Source organism: Malaclemys terrapin, chromosome 1 (assembly GCF_027887155.1).
Source record: "Malaclemys terrapin pileata isolate rMalTer1 chromosome 1, rMalTer1.hap1, whole genome shotgun sequence".
NCBI classification, from domain to species: Eukaryota; Metazoa; Chordata; order Testudines; family Emydidae; genus Malaclemys; species Malaclemys terrapin.
Genome location: NC_071505.1, coordinates 135,000,371 through 135,010,700, shown reverse-complemented (window position 1 = coordinate 135,010,700; position 10,330 = coordinate 135,000,371). Strand labels below are relative to the sequence as shown.

At 48.5% G+C, this 10,330-nt stretch overlaps 1 pseudogene; it reads right to left on the bottom strand.

The window, feature by feature from the left end:
- Nucleotides 1-223: 223 nt before the first annotated feature.
- On the bottom strand, nt 224-10,330 carry LOC128843255 (C3a anaphylatoxin chemotactic receptor-like; annotated as a pseudogene).

Here is a 10,330-nt window from a genome sequence, read left to right as displayed (position 1 = left end):
GTCCACCTCCCCTCTCTTCAGGAGGCTATTAAAGGGGAGGTTGGCCTGTTCTGAACTGCCTCAGTCCCCAAGGGCATCCCATACAGATTATTGTCAAACTCATTGTTCTGGCTCTGTTGTCCTAAAGCAAAAAGTCACAGCCATGGAAAGTGCAAATGTGTCGTCTGTCCCCCCACCCCCCCCGTCCCCTTCCGCCCTGGCAATGCTGTCTGGAAGCCCCATTTTAGAGGGTGTTGCTGCTGATATCCCTGTATGCTGAAGTCTTGGTCCTGTCCTGTGAGTAGGAAGTGGAGCGTGTAACTTCCTCGCTGAAGGCGCCCTCCAAGATGCCCTGCACCGATTGGCGTGCCTTCTGCCTGAAGTCCCACCCCACAAATACATAGAGCAAAGGGTTGATGCAGCTGTTGGCATAGCTAGTGCTATAGAGAGATGGTCCCACAGTGCTACTGCCTCCCTAAATCCAGTGCCCGGCATAGCTAGGAGAGACAGTGCCCCAACTGCATGGAACAGAGCTCAAAATATAAAGAATGCTACCACCACAACCAGGATCACTCGCAGGGTCTTACCACAGGGTTTGGTAAATTGGGCTCCATGCATCTTGACGACTATAAGGATGTAGCAAGCTGCCATTATGATAAAGGGAAGGAGGAAGCCAAAGACAATCCTGGTAATACTGATGGTCAGTGGGGTGGTTGGCTGACTGCTGTTGGAGAAGTAATCATTAAAGTTCCCCAGTAAGATAATATCATTGTCAAGGCTGCCAGGAATATCAGCGCTGGAGAAACCACCAGGATATTCATCTGGGGATATGCCAGAACTCATGGCTGAATCATTCCCATAATCCATATAATCTCCATAATCCCTATCATCTCCAAATTGATAACTACAAACAGTTTTGCCTTTGAAGGTCTCACAGTAGAGGAAGGCAGGACAACACATAATGAAAGCCACGAGCCAGATACAACCGCACATCACTGATGCAAGCTTCATGGTACGGTGGTTCTGACACCAAACTGGCTTCATCACCATCAGGCACCGGTCAATGCTGATGGAAGTGAGGAGGAAGATGCTGGCAAACATGTTGAGGATGATGGCTGATGGGATAACCTTGCAGAGGAAGTGGCCATATGGCCAGTACTCATGGAGGATCAGGTGAATGATGGAGAATGGCAGAGACATGCAGCACAGGAAGTCAGCAATGGCAAGGTGCAGGAACAACACAGTGTTCACGGTCCGCTTCATTTTCAGGCCAGCCACCCAGATCACCAAGCAATTGCCCAGGAGGCCCAGGATAAAGGTGAGAATGAAGATAATTAAGGAACCAATGATTTCTGGCTCATAATGTAGTGTGGCACCATCATCTGGCTTGTATGTGCTGTTACTCCTCAGGAGCAGAGACATAGTCTTTGGATACTGGTGGGAAAAAAATAGAAGATCATTTGCTATTAACCCCATTAACACACCCCACTGCCAGCTGTATGTGCCCAACCCCAAGATTACACTTTCTTTATGTATCAGAACATCCTTGTGTGTGTTGTCAGCAGTCGGGATTGAACCTAGAAGCTATCAATATGAAAGCACAAGTCCCCCCTACTGCCTGAGCAGGAAGACCTGGCTGTACTAGTGCCCAGGCTGTAGCAAAATCATACATCTCTATGTGGTCTAGCCACTAGAAGTGGTCATAGTGCCACAGTGTAAGTGTTGGTGTACTCAGGTTCTCCTATGTCCAAAATCACCTTTAATGCCAGCACTATCCTTAGTAGAGATTATCCTTTATTTACAGTCTCAGTTACCCTAATTCCAGCTGTTCCTCCTCATCTCCTTTTAACTCTCTATAAAATATATATAATTCTCTCATTTCTGCAAAAACTCAGTCAGCGATTCCATACAGAAGGGGACATTTCCAGCAAAAGTCTTGTGTAAACCTTCCTTCTCCCCTGCTTTCCTACCCAATGAAGCTTAATCCTGAGCATCTCCCAACCCCCACTATTCCAAGGAAGGAGCGACACAGGATGAAGAGTAAGAAATAGATGAATAGAAAAATGAAAGGTAAATAAAGAGGTCTATTGAGAGAAGAAGAGAAATTGGAATATAGGGTGACCAGACAGCAAGTGTGAAAAATCGGGACGGGGGTGGGGGGGTAATAGGAGCCTATATCAGAAAAAGATCCAAAAATCAGGACTGTCCCTATAAAATCGGGACATCTGGTCACCCTATTGGAATATGGAGTAATAACAATACTTGGTACTTCTTATCTCAAAGACCTCTATGTAAGTCAGAAAGTGTCATTAGAAAGCACTTAGTCCTGCTGTGATTGCAGGGGACTGGACTAGATGACCTCTCGAGGTCCCTTCCAGTCCTATGACTCTATGGCCTGGTCTACACTAGGAGGTTATGTCGAATTTAGCAGCGTTAAATTGAATAAACCCTGCACCCGTCCACACAACGAAGCTATTTAGTTCGACATAGAGGTTTCTTTAAATCAATTTCTGTACTCCTCCCCAACGAGGGGAGTAGCGCTAAATTCGACATGGCCATGTCGAATTAGGGTAGGTGTGAATGGAAATCGATGCTAGTAGCTCCGGGAGCTATCCCACAGTGCACTACTCTGTTGACGCTCTGGACAGCAGTCCGAGCTTGGATGCTCTGACCAGCAACACAGGAAAAGCACCGGGAAAATTTGAATTCCTTTTCCTGTCTGGCCAGTTTCAATCTCATTTCCTGTTTGGACATCGTGGCAAGCTCAGCAGCACTGGCAACGATGCAGAGCTCTCCAGCAGAGGTGACCATGCAATCGCAGAATAGAAAGAGGGCCCCAGCATGTACTGATTGGGAAGTCTTGGATCTGATCGCTGTGTGGGGAGATGAGTCCGTGCTTTTGGAGCTGCGATCGAAAAAACGGAATGCGAAGATCTACGAGAAGATCTCCAAAGCCATGACGGAGAGAAGATACAGCCGGGATGCAACGCAGTGCCGCATGAAAATCAAGGAGCTGAGACAAGCGAACCAGAAGACCAAAGAGTCAAACGGACGCTCCAGATCCCAGCCCCGTTTATACGAGGCACTGCATTGCATTCTAGGTGTGGCCGCCACCTACCCCACCACTGACCGTGGACTCTGAGGATGGGATATTGTCGACGGCCACTTCCTCGGAGATGTTAGCGGACGGGGAAGATGAGGAAGGAGATGAGGAGGACGAGACAGTCGACAGCGCTTACAACGCTGATTTCCCCGACAGCCAGGATCTCTTCATCACCCTCATGCAGATCCCCTACCAACCCTCCCCAGGCATTAACCCGGACCCTGAATCAGGGGAAAGATCAGTCGGTAAGTGTTTTAAACATGTAAACATTTATTTTGAACAGAAGAGGAATATTAACAATGGGTTTTTCATGATTAGTTTGCCCTAGGCGCTTAACGTTTTAGTCCTTGGCAGTGCAACTACTGCAAAAGAATCTAACAATGTCCGGTTTATCATGATTAGTTTGCCCTATGCGCTCTACTTTTTAGACCCTGCCAGTGCAGCTACTGGAAAAGAAGGTCTATATGTCCGGGGATAGAGCTGAAATCCTCATGGGACATCTCCACGAAGCTCTCCTGGAGGTAATTGGAAAGCCTTTGCATGACGTTCCTGGGGAGAGCGGCCTTATTGTGTCCTCCGTGGTAGGAAACTTTTCCGCGCCAGGCTATCATCAAGTACTCTGGGATCATTGCCTCGCAGAGCATGGCAGCATACGGCCCTGGTTTTTGCTGGCTTTCACACAGGGGAATGTTAGTATTAGGACTGCTTGCCTGTTCCTTTACATAACTGTAACCGGCGGTTTACAGCCACGCGGTGGAGGCGGAAGAGGGGCAGCATACAGGGATCTTTCCCAGGGACAGCCGCGACGGGGTGGGACAGGGGCAGAGTTCATGCTTGCCGGATTGCAGGCAGCAGGAACTGGCCAACGCTAGGAGCATTGCTTTGAACGTGAAAGGAGGGCACTGCTATAAATTAAGTTTTAAGCAGCCAAAAGTCTACGGCTTACCATGTCAGCCTGCTACCTGAATTCCGCTGTCCTGCTCCGCTTGTCTGATCTCCACTGCAAGACCCCAGGCAATGAATGCGAAGGCAGAAAATTCGACCTTGTCCTGAGTGCACATGTGATAGGTGCTGTGCATGGTCTTGTTCACAGAGAAAGACTATGATCATTGTTCACAAAAATGTATCTTTATGAGGAATTCACTCCCTTTTTCTCATCCCACAGCTTCGAATGTCTCCCAACCTACCCCGGCATCCCCCTCCCAGAGGCTGGCGCAGATTAGGTGGAGAAAGAAAAGGACACAGGACGACATGTTCTCAGAACTTATGGGCTGCTCCCAAGCCGAGGCGGTCCAGCAGATCCAGTGGAGGGAGAACATGTTGCAATACCAGTGATCACACAGCGAACAGGAGGAGAGGTGGCGGCAGGAAGACCAGCAGGCGACTCAAACGCTGCTTGCACTAATGAGGGAGCAAACGGACACGCTCCGGCACCTTGTGGATGTTCTGCAGGACCGGAGGCAGGAGGACAGAGCCCCGCTGCAGTCTATCTCTAAACGCCGTCCCCCGCCACAAAGTCCCATACCCCCCTCACCCAAAGTCCCAAGAAGGAGGGGTGGCAGAGTCCGTGAAAACTGTCACTCGACCCCTGCAGACCGCTCAAGTACCAGAAGGTTCTCATTCCCAAAAATTTGAAAAGTCCTTTCCTTCCCGCCTCACCCAAGCCCCCGTCCCAGTTTCATCCCCTAACTGTGTAGTTGCTAATAAAAAATACATTTCTGTTAATTACTGTTTCCGTCATGTTCTTTTAGAGGAGAGTGTGTTTGAAGTGGGGGAAGGGGTTTGGTAATTCGAGAGGACAGTCACCTTTACCAGCATACAGACACGGGGGCAGGTTCAGCAGAAGGTCACACACACATTACAGTCACTAGGCACCCTGGTCAGTCTGGGAGGTGGTTTTCATGTTCTGTGTGTGGGGGGGGGCGCTATGTGACTTTGTGGCCGGGGAGGGCGGTTAGAGATCTTATGCAGCGGTCCTTAGCCTGGATCACAGAGCCACGCAGCAGGGGATCTGTAACCGTCCTCCCCCGGCACAAAGTCACATAGCCCCTACACACAGAGTCCCGAAAAGGAGGGGTGGCAGGGTCCGTTGAAACAACCAGTCCACCACTGCAGACTGCTCTAGGAGCAGGAGCCTGTCATTCCTCAAGTTTAGAAGCGTTCTTTCCATCACTACGCCCGCTCCCCACCACAGTCTGCGTCCCAGTTTCAACATTTTACCGCGAAATCCGTAATAAAGAAAACAGTGTTAATGAACAAAGTTCCATTTATTTTATTTTTGAACGTGTATTGGAAGGGGGGGAACGGGGTGAAGGGGGTATGTAACTGGAGAGGATAGTCAACATTAAGTGGGTAAAGAAACGGGTGCAGGTTCAGCTTCTCTTTAAACAAACTTAAGTCACAGGTTACCCTGCTCACTGTGGAACCTAGCTTTCAAAGCCTCCCGGATGCACAGCGTGTCCCGCTGGGCTCTTCTAATCGCACGGCTGTCTGGCTGGGCGTAATCAGCAGTCAGGCTATTTGCCTCAACCTTCCATCCCGCCATAATGGTCTCCCCCTTGCTCTCACACAGATTGTGGTGCACACAGCAAGCTGCAATAACAATGGGGATATTGGTTTCGCTGAGATCAGAGCAAGTCAGTAAGCTTCTCCATCTCCCTTTGAGACGTCCAAAAGCACACTCCACCACCATTCTGCACTTGCTCAGCCGGTAGTTGAAGAGTTCTTTTTCAGTGTCCAGGGCACTTGTATAGGGCTTCATGAGCCAGGGCATTAGCGGGTAGGCAGGGTCCCCGAGGATCACTATAGGCATCTCCACATCCCCAACAGTTATTTTGTGGTCCAGGAAGTAAATACCTTCCTGCAGCCGTCTAAACAGACCAGAGTTCCTGAAAACACGAGCGTCATGAACCTTGCCCGGCCATCCAACGTTGATGTTTGTAAAACGTCCCCTATGGTCCACCTGTGCTTGCAGCACCATTGAAAAGTAGTCCTTTCTGTTAATGTACTGGCTGGCCTGGTGGTCCGGTCCCAGGATAGGGATGTGAGTTCCATCTATAGCCCCACCGCAGTTTGGGAATCCCATCGCAGTGAAGCCATCTATGATGACCTGCACGTTTCCCAGGGTCACTACCTTTGACAGCAGTAGCTCAACGATTGCGTTGGCTACTTGCATCACAGCAACCCCCACGGTAGATTTGCCTACGCCAAAGTGGTTCGCGACTGACCGGTAGCTGTCTGGCGTTGCAAGCTTCCAGAGGGCTATGAGCACTCGCTTCTGGACAGTCAGGGCTGCTCGCATCCGGGTGTCCTTGCGCTTCAGGGCAGGGGACAGCAACTCACAAAGTTCCAGGAAAGTTCCCTTCCGCATGCGAAAGTTTCACAGCCACTGTGATTCATCCCAGACCTGCAGCACAATGCAGTCCCACCAGTCCGTGCTTGTTTCCCAGGCCCAGAATCACCGTTCCACAGCATCAACATGACCCATTGCCACCATGATGTTCATGGTGCGGGGTCCCATGCTTTGTGAGAGATCTGTGCCCCTCTCAGATTTAATGTCCTCACCGCACTGCTGTAGCCTCCTCGTCCGATTTCTCAGCATCTGCCTCTGGAAAAGGTGGATGATAAGGTGCGAGGTGTTGACAACGGCCATAACTGCAGCGATGGTCGCAGCGGGCTCCATGCTCCCAGTGCTGTGGCGTCTGTGCTGTCACTCACCAGAAAAGTGCGCGAAGTGATTTCCCTGCGTTTTCAGGGAGGGAGGGCGGGAGTGACGGTTGAATGACAACAGTTACCCAAAACCACCCTCGACACATTTTTTGCCCCAGCAGGCATTGGGGGCTCGACCCAGAATTCCAATGGGCAGCGGGGACTGCAGGAACTGTGGGATAGCTGCCAATGTCGACGCTTGCCCCGTTAGTGTGGACTCACAAAGTCGAATTACTGTCCTTAGTGTGGATACACACGTTCGACTTTGTAATATTGGTTCCACAAATTTGATTTAAGTAAAATAGAACTACTCTCGTAGTGTAGACATGCCCTATGATTATCTCCAGATGAAGAAAGAGGCACGGAGAGATGAAAGTACAGTTTTACTCTGAAAAGCGGCAATGTAAAAACACCACCTCTCCCTCAGCCCTTGGATGTGTTCAGAGACAGATTTACTCACTTGAATGATTAAAATAATTTTGACTGCTTTTTATTCATGTTCCCCTAGCAGAGCCAAGATAGCTCAGTGAGAGGGAGCTTGATTCTATTTCTTCCTGTGCATTAACAGAATTGTTTACAAGTTCCAGGCAGGTAGACCGATGCCAGACCCATAAAGAGAATCAGGTTGCAGAAGTATGGATTGTGATGCGGGAGCTGCTCCCAAGATAAGGGGCAGCATAGCTGAAAGCATGAAGGTGCTTGAGGAAAATGGCCAATAAAGGCTTGGTAAGGGAGGGCTAAGCTGCCTTCAAAGTAAAGACTAGTAGTTTGTATTCGATACAGTGAAGATGGGAGACCCAATGAGGGAAACAAAAGGGTGGTGGTGGGTGGGGGTGACGTGCTCAGAGAGACCACTGAGGAAGAGTAGCATTTTGAATTGATTTGAGGTGTGCATTCCAAGATCCCAGAACAAGGCCAGGTCTACGCTACAGACCTATATCTGTATAACTGCATCGCTCCAGGGTGTGAAAAATCCACAGCCTGAGCGACGTAGTTACATTGACCTAGTCCGCTGTCTGGACTGCGCTACATCGATAGGAGAGCTTCTCCCACCAACACACCTGCTGCCTCCTGGGGAGATGGATTAACTACACAGGGGGAGAAGCTCTCCCGTTGGCATAGGAGCATCCTCAATAAACACTGCAGTGGCACAGCTGCACCGCTGCTACTGCGGCCCTGTAGCACTGTATGTGAAGACAAGCCCCAAGTTTGTTGGGCTGGGAGTTAGGAAAAAAGGACATTGTTTTACTAGTCACCAGATTGCATTTGATACGTTCATACATAAATCCTTGAGAGAGGCGGTCAATGTAGGACTCACAATGCAGCTTTTCAGAGCAGAAATGTACTTTAAATGACATCCCCAGGATCTCTCATGGAGTCATTGACACAGGTGGACTAGAATCCAGGTCTCACTATTCCTCATCAAGTGTAATAAATCCCAGTTCTGCAGGCAGGAGGCAAAGTTACTGTATAAACCACACACCCCTTGGAGGGCTGAGGCTAAACGCCTGCTCCTTCAACTCCAAATCACAAGCCATTATTATTCCAGCTAAAGATCACCCCTGTCCTGTTTATTGTACCAGCAGGTCCCTTATCCTTCCTGAGGGGGTGCTGCTATGGAGAACCTCCTTTGCTGATACACACACGGAGCCAAGACAGAACGCTGCCCTGTCCACTGGACCAAGCTGCCTCTCAGACTGCATACAGTTGCTAGTCAAAAGAAGATGCTTTATACAAACTGAAATCAATCCTGCTCCAAGACAGGAGCTGGATGAATCCATCTAGAGGGTCTTGTCACATGCTCCCACCCAATGTTTTCTAGATCCCTAAAAGAGAGAGGCATGAAGGAAGTAACAAATGACTACAAAGATAGGGAGAGAGAGACACTTTAAGAGTGACAGATGGAGGGAAAGAGCAATGTTTTCTAGATCCCTAAAAGGGAGAGAGAGATACACCTATCTCATAGAACTGTAAGGGACCTTGAAAGGTCATTGAGTCCAGGCCCCTGCCTTCACAACAGGACCAAGTACTGTCCCTGACAGATTTTTTCCCAGATCCCTAAATGGCCCCCTCAAACACTGAATGCACAACCCTGGGTTTAGCAGGACAGTGCTCAACCCATGAGCTATCCCTCCTCTTCCCCCCCCCCCCCCGCCCCAGAGAGATACTTTAAGAAGGAATGGAGGAAGAAAGAAACGACCAGAAAGATAGGGAGAGAGAGATGCTTTACAAGTGACAGATGGAGAGAAAGAGCAATACGGAGAAATTATAGATCAGAATGCTGTCTATCTTCTGTACATACCCTGGTACAGCCAATTCCTCAATTCACTGGAGAGCAAGAACCACTCTGATCATAGCTCTTGTCTTAAGCATTGGCTCAGGAGTCACCAGAGAACAACTTCTATGGTCAGTTTAGGAACTGACTTTTTTTTTAAGCCGGTTATCTTAAAATGTTTTGGACCCAAGCAGAAGGGCAAGAATGAGTCACTTTTGTAATCAGAAAACATGAGCTGCAAAACTTCTGGCCTGATGCTGCTGAGATAATGCAACAGTGGTATGGGCAAGTATGGTGCTTACGACAAGAAGGAATGGAAGAGTAAGCAGACCTAGAAGTTATTAGGGAGCATAGATATACCTATAGGAAATCAAAGTTTTCATAAGAAAATTGGACTCACCACATGAGGTCAAAGCAATAGATTTTGTCTCTTGCCTCTTGCCAAGCTAACATAGATCATTGCTCCATCTAGTTCAGCATCCCATAGCCTGCTGGACCACATCACATTACTGGTCTATTTTGTCTGGTGTAGCAGATCAGAACATTGATCCATCTGGTCGTGTATCCTGTCTCCTGTATATTGGATCCATCTAATCTTATATCCCAACTCCTGTTAACCTGGTCCATCTAATTTGGAATACCATGTCCAACAGAGGCCAATGCCAGATGCCTCAAAAAGAAGACACAAAACCCTATAATGCACCTCACTGCAAGGAAATGTCTTCCCAACCACTAGCTGATGATCAGATTTCACTCTGAAGCATGAGGACTATTAGCCTCAGCCATTTTTACCGTAGGTAGCATCACTGAAAATACTACAGCTTTCGATTCATGTAGGTGTCAAATCTTGTTACTTTTACTCCACTTTTTACCTCAATAATATCATGCAGTGAGAAGTTACACAGATTAATTGGCCAAGCACAGTGGGGCCTTACATTCAACTCGACAGTATTTCTATTTGTCTGTGTAAAACCTTACACTCAACTAAGTGCCATTTCTGTTTCTTTGTCTATCTGTAACTCGATGGAATATGAGATTCTAATGACAATGGCCAGCACATGAAAAATACCTTTAGTACCTTCCAGTGACTTTCACTCAAACCAGACCAGATCCTTGATTTGCAGCCAAGCGGAAGTGAAACACATGCCTCAGCGCATATCTTGGGAAAAATGAGGGGGTCTCCCCATATCACCACACTGCCCCTTCATTTCCCCCTTTGTGGATATAAATGTGCTGTTTCGTAACAGCTCCCTCCTCATCACCAT